Genomic DNA, 8504 nt, shown 5'->3' with positions numbered 1-8504 from the left:
GTGACGTCCTGAGGCCCCTCCCACTGCAGAGCTGGTGGGATTGACTTCACACCCCACCAAGGTGGCCTGGGATAGCCCACAACTGGCCCGTGGATGGGCCCTGCACCTGTGGCGTGGCCACTGTCACGTGGCTGGTGGTTGGCAGCCTGGGTGGAAACTGCAGTCGGCAACTGTCACACTAGGGCTTGGGTTGTGCACTGGGGAAACGTCGCCATGAAATGCAGAAGGGAGGGTTCCCCCTCCCTGGGGAGAGAGTGTGGAGATGTCCCAAGGACTGGGCTGCCAGTCAGATGTGAATTCAGACAATCCACAAGAATTTTACTTGCTGCCAAAACAAATCCCACAGCCTGGGCGACTTCAACAGCAGGAATTTGTTCTGCCACAGTCCTGGAGGCTGGAAGCCCAAGATCAAGGTGTCGGCAGGGCTGGTTCCCTCGGAGGCCTCTTCCCGGGCTTGTAGGTGCCGTCTTCTCCCTGTGTCCTCACGTGATCGTCTCTCTGTGTGTGTCTGTGTCCTCATATCTCCTTTGTATGAGGACACCCGTCCTCTTGGATTAGGGCCCGCTCTGGTGACCCGATTTCTAACTACCTCTTTAAAGATCATGTCTAGAAATACAGTCATGTTCAGAGGTATAGGAGGTTAGGGCTTCCACATATCTTTTTGGGAAGACAACATTCAACTGAAAACAATATGTCTATGCAATATTTGGGACATCACATCCTAAAAAAGTGTTTGCTGCTCACCTAACATTCACACATAAGCACACATCCTATATTTCTCTTTGCTAAATCTGCCCGCCCTTTCCATGGAACCTGTGTCTGGGGCAACCCCTTGACTCCCCATGGAGGCCACCCCAAGATGTAGTTATGCCCCAAGGGGAATGAGGACTTGGACCCTGAAACCCTTCAGCTGTGTAAGGCCAGATTGGCCTTACTTGGGGGTGGAGATGGTTGAATCCCTTGATCTGGGAGGAGCTGTGGTGGAAAAGGAGAGAAGCCGGCTCTGTAGGCTGCCTTGACCACACACACAGATGCATGCACACACACACGTGCACGCACACACACATGTGCACACAGGTCCCAGCACGCGGGCTTCTTCCACGGGCAGGCACAGGGGTTGGGTGTCGGCCCAGAGGTTCAAAGAGGCGCTAAGGAGCGGCTCCAGGCCCTGAGGAGATGCGGCTCACACAGGTCAGATTTCGGATGGATGATGAAGGAAATGAGGGCCAGGCCAGCCTCTGGTTACAGTTTAGGGAAAACACGAGGCACCCTTCTCTAGTTCAAAAGGCAGAGAGAGGCAGACCCGGGAGCTAGGGGGGCCCAACGGGATTCTAGTCCGGCTTCATCTCCGGATGCCCTGGGAACCCGCCTGTGTAGACTGGGTGGGAGCGATGTGGAGACGGGACCCAGAGCATGGGGTTAGGGTGCGCAGTAGGGGGTGGTCCTGGCCACACAGTGTCCCCCATGGAGGGGCCTCGACGGCCAGGCTGCGCGTGGCACGTGTCGTGTATGGATCCAAGGCAGGCCCGCCGCCCCCACCCAGCGCCAGCCGGGAGGTTGGGAGGTGTTAGCGCCAGGAGCAGCTTTCAGCTGAAAAACCCCCAGTTTATTAACTTTGCTCCAGAAGCCAGGGCGTCTGTTATTTATGCTACTTTGATCTAGAAAGCTGTTTGTTTACATTTTATGACGTTATAAATCCCCCGTAAGCAGGCGTGATATTTTTATGATGCCCGACGAGGGTCCTCCTGTGCTGCGCAGCGGGTGCACGGGCCTTTACGGCCCTGCTACCAGCGTCGTCCCTCCCGGGGCGCGTTTCTGTTCATCATCTGGACACATGCGGCTTGCAGATGTGCTTCCTGGTGAACATCTGGGGTGGGGCTGCACCGGCTCTGGGCGTGGTGCAGCCTCACTGTGTGGGGAGCCCTGCAGCTCAGGGGGCGGCCCTTGTGCAGACCTGGAGGGACCTCGGTCACCTGCCCGGCTCCCACGCAGGCCTGGGAGGGGACAGGGCCGGCTCTGGTCTCCTGCACGGGTCCAAGGCAGGAAGCTTGTGTGGCCCTCGGGCCTCTGTGCACAGGGCTGGGGTGGTCCATTCGGCTCTTGTGCAGGCGTGGAGTGGGGACATTGGCCCCATGTGGCCCGTGTGGCCTTTTGGCTCCAGCTCCAGGGGTCCGCCCCGCCCCCACTGGGACTCGTCAGGAAGCAGAGAGGCAAGCAGGGCAGGTGTGGGAGTCTTGCACCTTCCTGGCACCATGGGCCCCGGGAGTGGTGCCCACAGGCAGCGGCCGTGCTTGCTCTTGTCTTTACTCGGCAGACATCGGCATGAGCTGCTCTGTGTCAGGTCAGTGCCAGAGGCTGGGGCACAGCAGCGAGCAGGCCACATGCACCGTGGCCTTCTGGAAGGTGCAGATGGTGTGAGACTCGTGGAGAAGCCCCAGGATGGGTGATGCTGATCTGGGGCCAGGCCAGACCTCGCAGAGAAAGAGGGGACATGGACGGGGCCGTGATTGAAAAATGGGTGGCCGTTGTCCAGGTAGGGGACAGAGCATAGGTGAAGATGCTTGGGTGTGAAGGGCATGGAGGGTTTGGGGAGGCAAAGGCCCCCCAGGCTGGGATATAGGGCAGAGAGAAGCAAGCGAGGGGTGGACCAAGACCCCCGCCCCCGGGTCTTGGTGGAAAGGCCTGGACTTCATTCTGTCCACCCCTAGCAGGTGGGGTGCAGTGTCACTGCAGCTCCTGCCCCGTCCCTGAGTCCTCCTCACCCCTTCCCCCAGGCAAGTAGCATTGTTCCCTCTTGGTGACCTGGGCACCATGGAAGGCCTTTGGCACAAGGCATCCATCTTTGTTTTCGTGCCCTCCTCTCCCTCAGGGCTGAGTGTGGGTTTCCATCATCTCTGGACTCCCCTCAGCCCAAAGACACTGTGTGCCGTGGAGGAGCCCCCAGGAGAAAGCTCTGGACTGCACAGATCCCCCTGAGAGCAGAAGAGAGGCCCAGTGTGGCCGGATATCCCCTCAGATACTGTAAAGTGAGCACCTCCATGCAAGCACCAGGGACTACAGACAGGCTGGAGGGGACGGGTACAGGACACAGCTCAGAGTAGAGTATCAGAGACAAGGACAGGGACAGGGGACACAGGGCAGAGACAGGGACACAGGATAGAGACCAGGGGACACAGGGCAGAGACCAAGGACACAGGATAGAGACCAGGAAACACGGGTTAGAGGCCAGGGGACATGGGATAGAGACCAGGGGACACAGGACGGAGAGCAGGACACAGGATAGAGAGCAGGAGACACAGGACGCTGAACAGAGATGGGACAGGGACGTGGGATCCAGGACAGGGATGTGGGATCCAGGACAGGGACTGAGGACACAGGCCAGGGGTCAGGTGACACAGGATAGGGACCAGAGGACACAGCCCTCAGAGGGACAGGCAGCAGTGTCCCCATGGAGCTTGCAGGCTGTTGGGACACACACAGTCAACCAGCAGCTCCCACGGGGTCAGTTTCCCCATCTAATCCCCACCCCTGCAGGGAAGGTGCTGGAGTTGCCCCTTTGCAGAAGAGGAGAGTGAGACACAGAGCCCCATGTCAGGCCCAGCAGCTGTGAGTGCAGGAACTCCGCCTCTACCCGGGGCCCTGTGCTGCGGACCCCCAAAGCCTACAGCTCCATGAGGCCCACTCGGCGCTGTGCATTCCTTTGACGCAGGCGTGGCACCGCCAGTACACATCACCGGCGTCCTTGCCTCTTGACAGCCACCACCCTCCCTCCAGGTACCTGGCTCCGATCTGAGCCCCAGGCTGGGGATGGAAGGGAATGCAGGGGTCTCTGCATGGTGGGACCCATGAGGCCAGCCCTCTGGGGCGCACCCTTGCCCACCCCTGCAGTTCCCCAGACTGCCCCTGCCCTGCCCTCTGGGGCCTTGGGGGAGCAGGAGACACAGGAGAGGCCCCGGGGGTGGGCAGGCCTGCTATGCGCCTCGGTCCCACACCCCAGCCTGACAACCTCAGAAGGTCTCTGCTTCCCTGAGGCTCAGCGTCCTCCTGCACTGAACGGCAGTTGGCAGGGTGATGAGGATGAACTGGGTGAAAAGTAAAGCTGGGCAGAGAGCGGAGGGTGCTGGGGAATGCAAGGAGGGTCAGTTCCCTTCCTCCCATCCCCTCATCTGCTTCTCAACTCAGAAACCCCCAGCTTAACATGGAGCCTGGCCCTCTGGGAGCTGGGATGCTGGTCTCCAGCAGACCCCTGGAGGAGGGCTGTGCTCCCCGCAGACCCCTGGAGGAGGGCTGGGCTCCCCGCAGAACCCTGGAGGAGGGCTGTGCTCCCCGCAGAACCCTGGAGGAGGGCTGTGCTCCCCGCAGAACCCTGGAGGAGGGCTGTGCTCCCTGCAGACCCCTGGAGGGTGGGCTGTGCTTCCTGGGCTGTGCTGGGGAAGCCTAAGGTGGAGACAGCTCCAAAGAGGCCACTTCAAAAGCAGAAACCCCTCGGCGGCTCAAGTTGGGGTGGCGTCCTCCTCCTTGAGCAGGAGTCCCGGTCCCCGTTTATGGATTCTCTGTGCCTCGGAGACTGTGCTCTGCGCTTGACCTTCTGGAGGGAGGTTAAGCCGCAGCAAGCCCGGGAGAGCACTCTCTTCATGTTTTATGCCTGAAGATTTTCAGGTAGAAAACAAGGATCAACCTAATACGGAGGGTAATGAAAGAAAGTTATGGCCGGGTGACACATCTGCGCCTGTGATCCCCCGGCTCCCAGCCGTGTCTGCACATGCTCATTACACATGGCCTGCACCGACCAGCCGGGCTCTAACGTGTCCTCAGCTTTCAGGAAACCAGAGCCTCCGAGTAAGTATCGGATGAGTTGCTAATGTTGGAAAAAAAGCGAAAAACATGCTTGGGGGCTCTGTTTTATGGCTGCACTTGAAGTCGGAATCTGCGATCGTAACCCAATGCCGGCCTCACCAACGTGTTTTCGGTATTGTCGGGATAATTGAAAGTCCAGACAAATTTGACTATTAGGGCTCCAGGCAGCGGAATCCCACGGTGGCCGCTGGTGTGATGAGCTCGCCGAGGCCGTCTCAGGTCCTGCGCCCACCACGGTCTTCGGGAGCAGCTGTTGGCTTTGCAAAAGCCCCAGGACTTTCCGGGTGGACGTGGAGGGCTTGGCTTTGTCACCAGGACTTCTTGAAAGGCAGCTGGTCCTGGGCGTCTCATCTGGCCCCATGCCCTTCTTGGCCACCGATGTGGAAGGCAGGGCGCCCTGTGGGGTGAGCAGGACCATCTGTGCCTTGGGGTCCGCCCTCGGCTTGTGTCACAGGCAGAATTGTGTCCCCCGAGATGCACATGTGGAAGTCCCAACCCCCAATATCTTGAAATGTGACCTGATATGGAAATAGGCTCATTGCAGATGGTGAAGTTCAGATGTGGCCATTCGGGTGGACCCTACCCCGAAATGACTAGTGTCCTATGGAAAGGACGAAACTACACACAGAAAGGGACACATAGGAAGCGGTGCGGATGAAGGCAGGGACTGGCCAAGAATCACCACAATGGGAGGCTCAGAGCAGCTTCTCTCTCGAGCCTCAGAAGGGGCCCTTCCTGCGGCACCTTCATCTCCAGCCTCCAGCCCCCAGCACTGCGGGAGAGGGGGTTTCTGTTGCTAAAGCCTCATCTGTGGAGCTTTATGGTGGCCACGCAGTGGCCTTGCCAGGTTCCCAGCACTGAGCACACACTACAGACCCTCTGGGCGTGTTTTGGACCCTGCTCTGGGGGAAGCGCCCCACACCGGGGGTGCTGAGAGTGCCCAGCATGGCAGGCAAGTGCTCCCTGCTCCAGGCGCTTGGCAGCCGTGTGACTCACAGCCCTGATTTTGTCTTGAGTGGGCCCCACCCCCAGGGGTTAGCCGGCAGCCTCCAGGCAGGTCGGCCAGGAAACATCTCCGTCTTGTAGAAAGAGAAATGGTCTTGGAAAGGCGTGTGGGGGTACTCTGTGCCCTCCAGACCCACCCGGCACCCTCTACCTGCCTGAGGGCAGCCCTCAGGCCAATCCTGGGGAGTAGGCTTCCCTGGCATCTCCTGTGTCTGCCTTGGTGGGGCTCAGACGATGAAGAGGCTGCAGAAGCTCTGAGCGGCAGGTCTGAGCCCCCAGCTCCTCCCTGCTGAACCACATGGGTGGCTGCAGTCCCTAGGCCTCCCCGGGGGCCTCTGCAGTGGTCTCCTGTGCTTCTCCCTGCTCTGGGCCTATGGAGGCATCCTGCCCTTCCTCGAAGGCACCCATGGGAGAAGTCCTGGGGCCTGGACGCACTGGGACCTGCTCATCTTACTCAGCCTCTGCAAGTGACCCCTGGGTGTCCTTTCCTTCACACTGCAGGGACTCTACCTGCTCCCTGGGCTGCAAACCCAGGCTGAGGTTATGATGGGACTAGTATTTTGCCTCCTTTTACTCCACACTTGGTCCTGGGTCCTGGGCTCTACAGACAGGTAAGTGACTGGAATTCGGGGGTGATGTGCTGATGGGGCCTCCAGACTTTCCCTCCTCCCCAGTCCTCATCCTCACGTGGGTGGCGGCCACGAACTCATGGCAAGGAGATGTGGTCGTGATGAGATTGTAGACTCAAAGCAGCAAACTCTTGGCCAAGACCGGACAGGCTGCACCGGCCCCCACCCCTCTTGGGCTGGGGTGGGTGTGGGTGTGGGTGGGGTTGGCCAGGTGTGGGTGGAGGGGAGGGGCGGGGAGAGCGCCAGCCTCAGCCTTGCTTCCTGGGGTGGGCGCAGGAAGGGAGACGGACCCCCCCCCAGTGGGCCTGCCCTGCTCCCCACAGGGTCACAGTGGTCTTGGTCTTGGTGGGTCCTCTGTGACCTCTGACATGGGGCAGGGGAGGACGGATTGCCAAACGCGGCCTGGACAGCCCCAGAGTTCCAGAAGTGACGCAGAAGAAGGTTTGGATTGCAGCAAAGAGGGGCCAAGTTGGCAGATGGGAAGGGACGCTGCCAGCAGGCCCAAGGTGGACTTCATCTCAGAGGAGGCGTTGGGAACCGAGACCTGCCACAGGCACAGGGGCGCCCCAGACCCAGCCGGATGACACTCTTCTCAGCCAAAGCCAGGCGAGGGATGCCAGCGAAGACCCTGCCTGCCATCCCCACCACCTCGACCGTGAGTCTGGCTCCCCACTGGACTCCAGAGGTCACCTTGGAGCTTAGGAAGGAGAGAGGCCAGTCCTGAATGGACCTACCCTAACCCTGAAATGACCAAATCTTTCCAGAACTGAAGATTAAATGGAGCTGAAGTTCCTGCAGAAGACGGATTGACAGCTCTGCTTCCCTGATGTCTCCTGGCCTCAGACTCTGGCACCCAATGATCTGTGGATGTTCTAAATGGGTGTGGAGAGTTGAATAGCCACAGACTCCACATCCGAGCAAAACCATAGATGGCCGCGTTGACCTAAGGGGGAGATTCTGCAGTGAGGAGCGTGCTGAGGGGAGGCAGGGCCCCTCCCTTTTCCACCTGAATCCGTGCCAGCATCTCCCTCGTGCTCGAGTTCACTCCCGGGAAATGTACCCACGCAGGAGGGCCCACCTGGGCCACACGTTTTTACAATTAGCCGTTCTCTGTACACCTGGGTCAGGGAATTCCAGAGAGGGCCGGGAGGCCAGGAGAGAAGTGGGTGAGCAGGCACCCTCTTATTTGTGGAGGAGGTGGGAGAGGGGAAAGTTCACTTTGGAAAACAGGCCAGGCGAGTCCACGTGTGCTCCTATAGGGTCCTTGCCACACGGACCGAGCCTCCCCCATCCCTGGCCTTCCCCAGCCCCCGTGGGGTAAATCCCACCAGCGCATCCACAGGGCCGGCTCCTCCTGGGCGTGAATCGGACCTTTATGAGCATGGCAGCCGTGCCTGGGAGATTCATGGCCCTGGCGCCCTTTACTGTGGGTTATGAATAGGGGCCCTTAGCCTTTTCCTTCTCATTCAATTTATCATTTTTGCCCTCTTTCAACACCAGGTACAGGCTAGTGATTTTGGAATGTGGGCCTGCCCAGAATCGCCCGTGCAGTGAGAAGTGTGTAGAGGAGAGGGAGGAAGGCCCAGGCCCTGCCCCTGCCCGTGAGAGGCCAGGCCAAGTGCAGGTCCCTTTGAGTGAGCTTGTGGAGGGGAGGTGGTGGCCTTTGGAGAGGCTCAGTCCCAGCGTCCAGGCAGGGCCCAGCTCAGCTTCTCGGGTCTCAGACAGCAAGGACTCACAAAGCCAGACTCTGGGTTACTGACATCCTTGTCCTCCTGGCTCCTTCGGGTCACACCCTCTGTGGTCATGGAGCAGGTCATCTCGGGGGCTTCGCTCGCGACCCCTGGTTTGGATGACTTTGTGGTTTTTGGCTTCAAGAAGGTCAAAATCTCCCATCCATCACTAGTAAGTGGATAAAGAGGAAAAGTCCGGATTCCCAATGTTTGGCTGGAGCAGGGAAGGTTCTAGGGCCTGTCTTCTGGGAGGAAACTAGAAGTCAGGCTGAGGCCCCAGGAG

Source organism: Chlorocebus sabaeus, chromosome 20 (assembly GCF_047675955.1).
Source record: "Chlorocebus sabaeus isolate Y175 chromosome 20, mChlSab1.0.hap1, whole genome shotgun sequence".
Taxonomy (NCBI): Eukaryota; Metazoa; Chordata; class Mammalia; order Primates; family Cercopithecidae; genus Chlorocebus; species Chlorocebus sabaeus.
Note: the sequence above shows the minus strand (reverse complement) of the source record.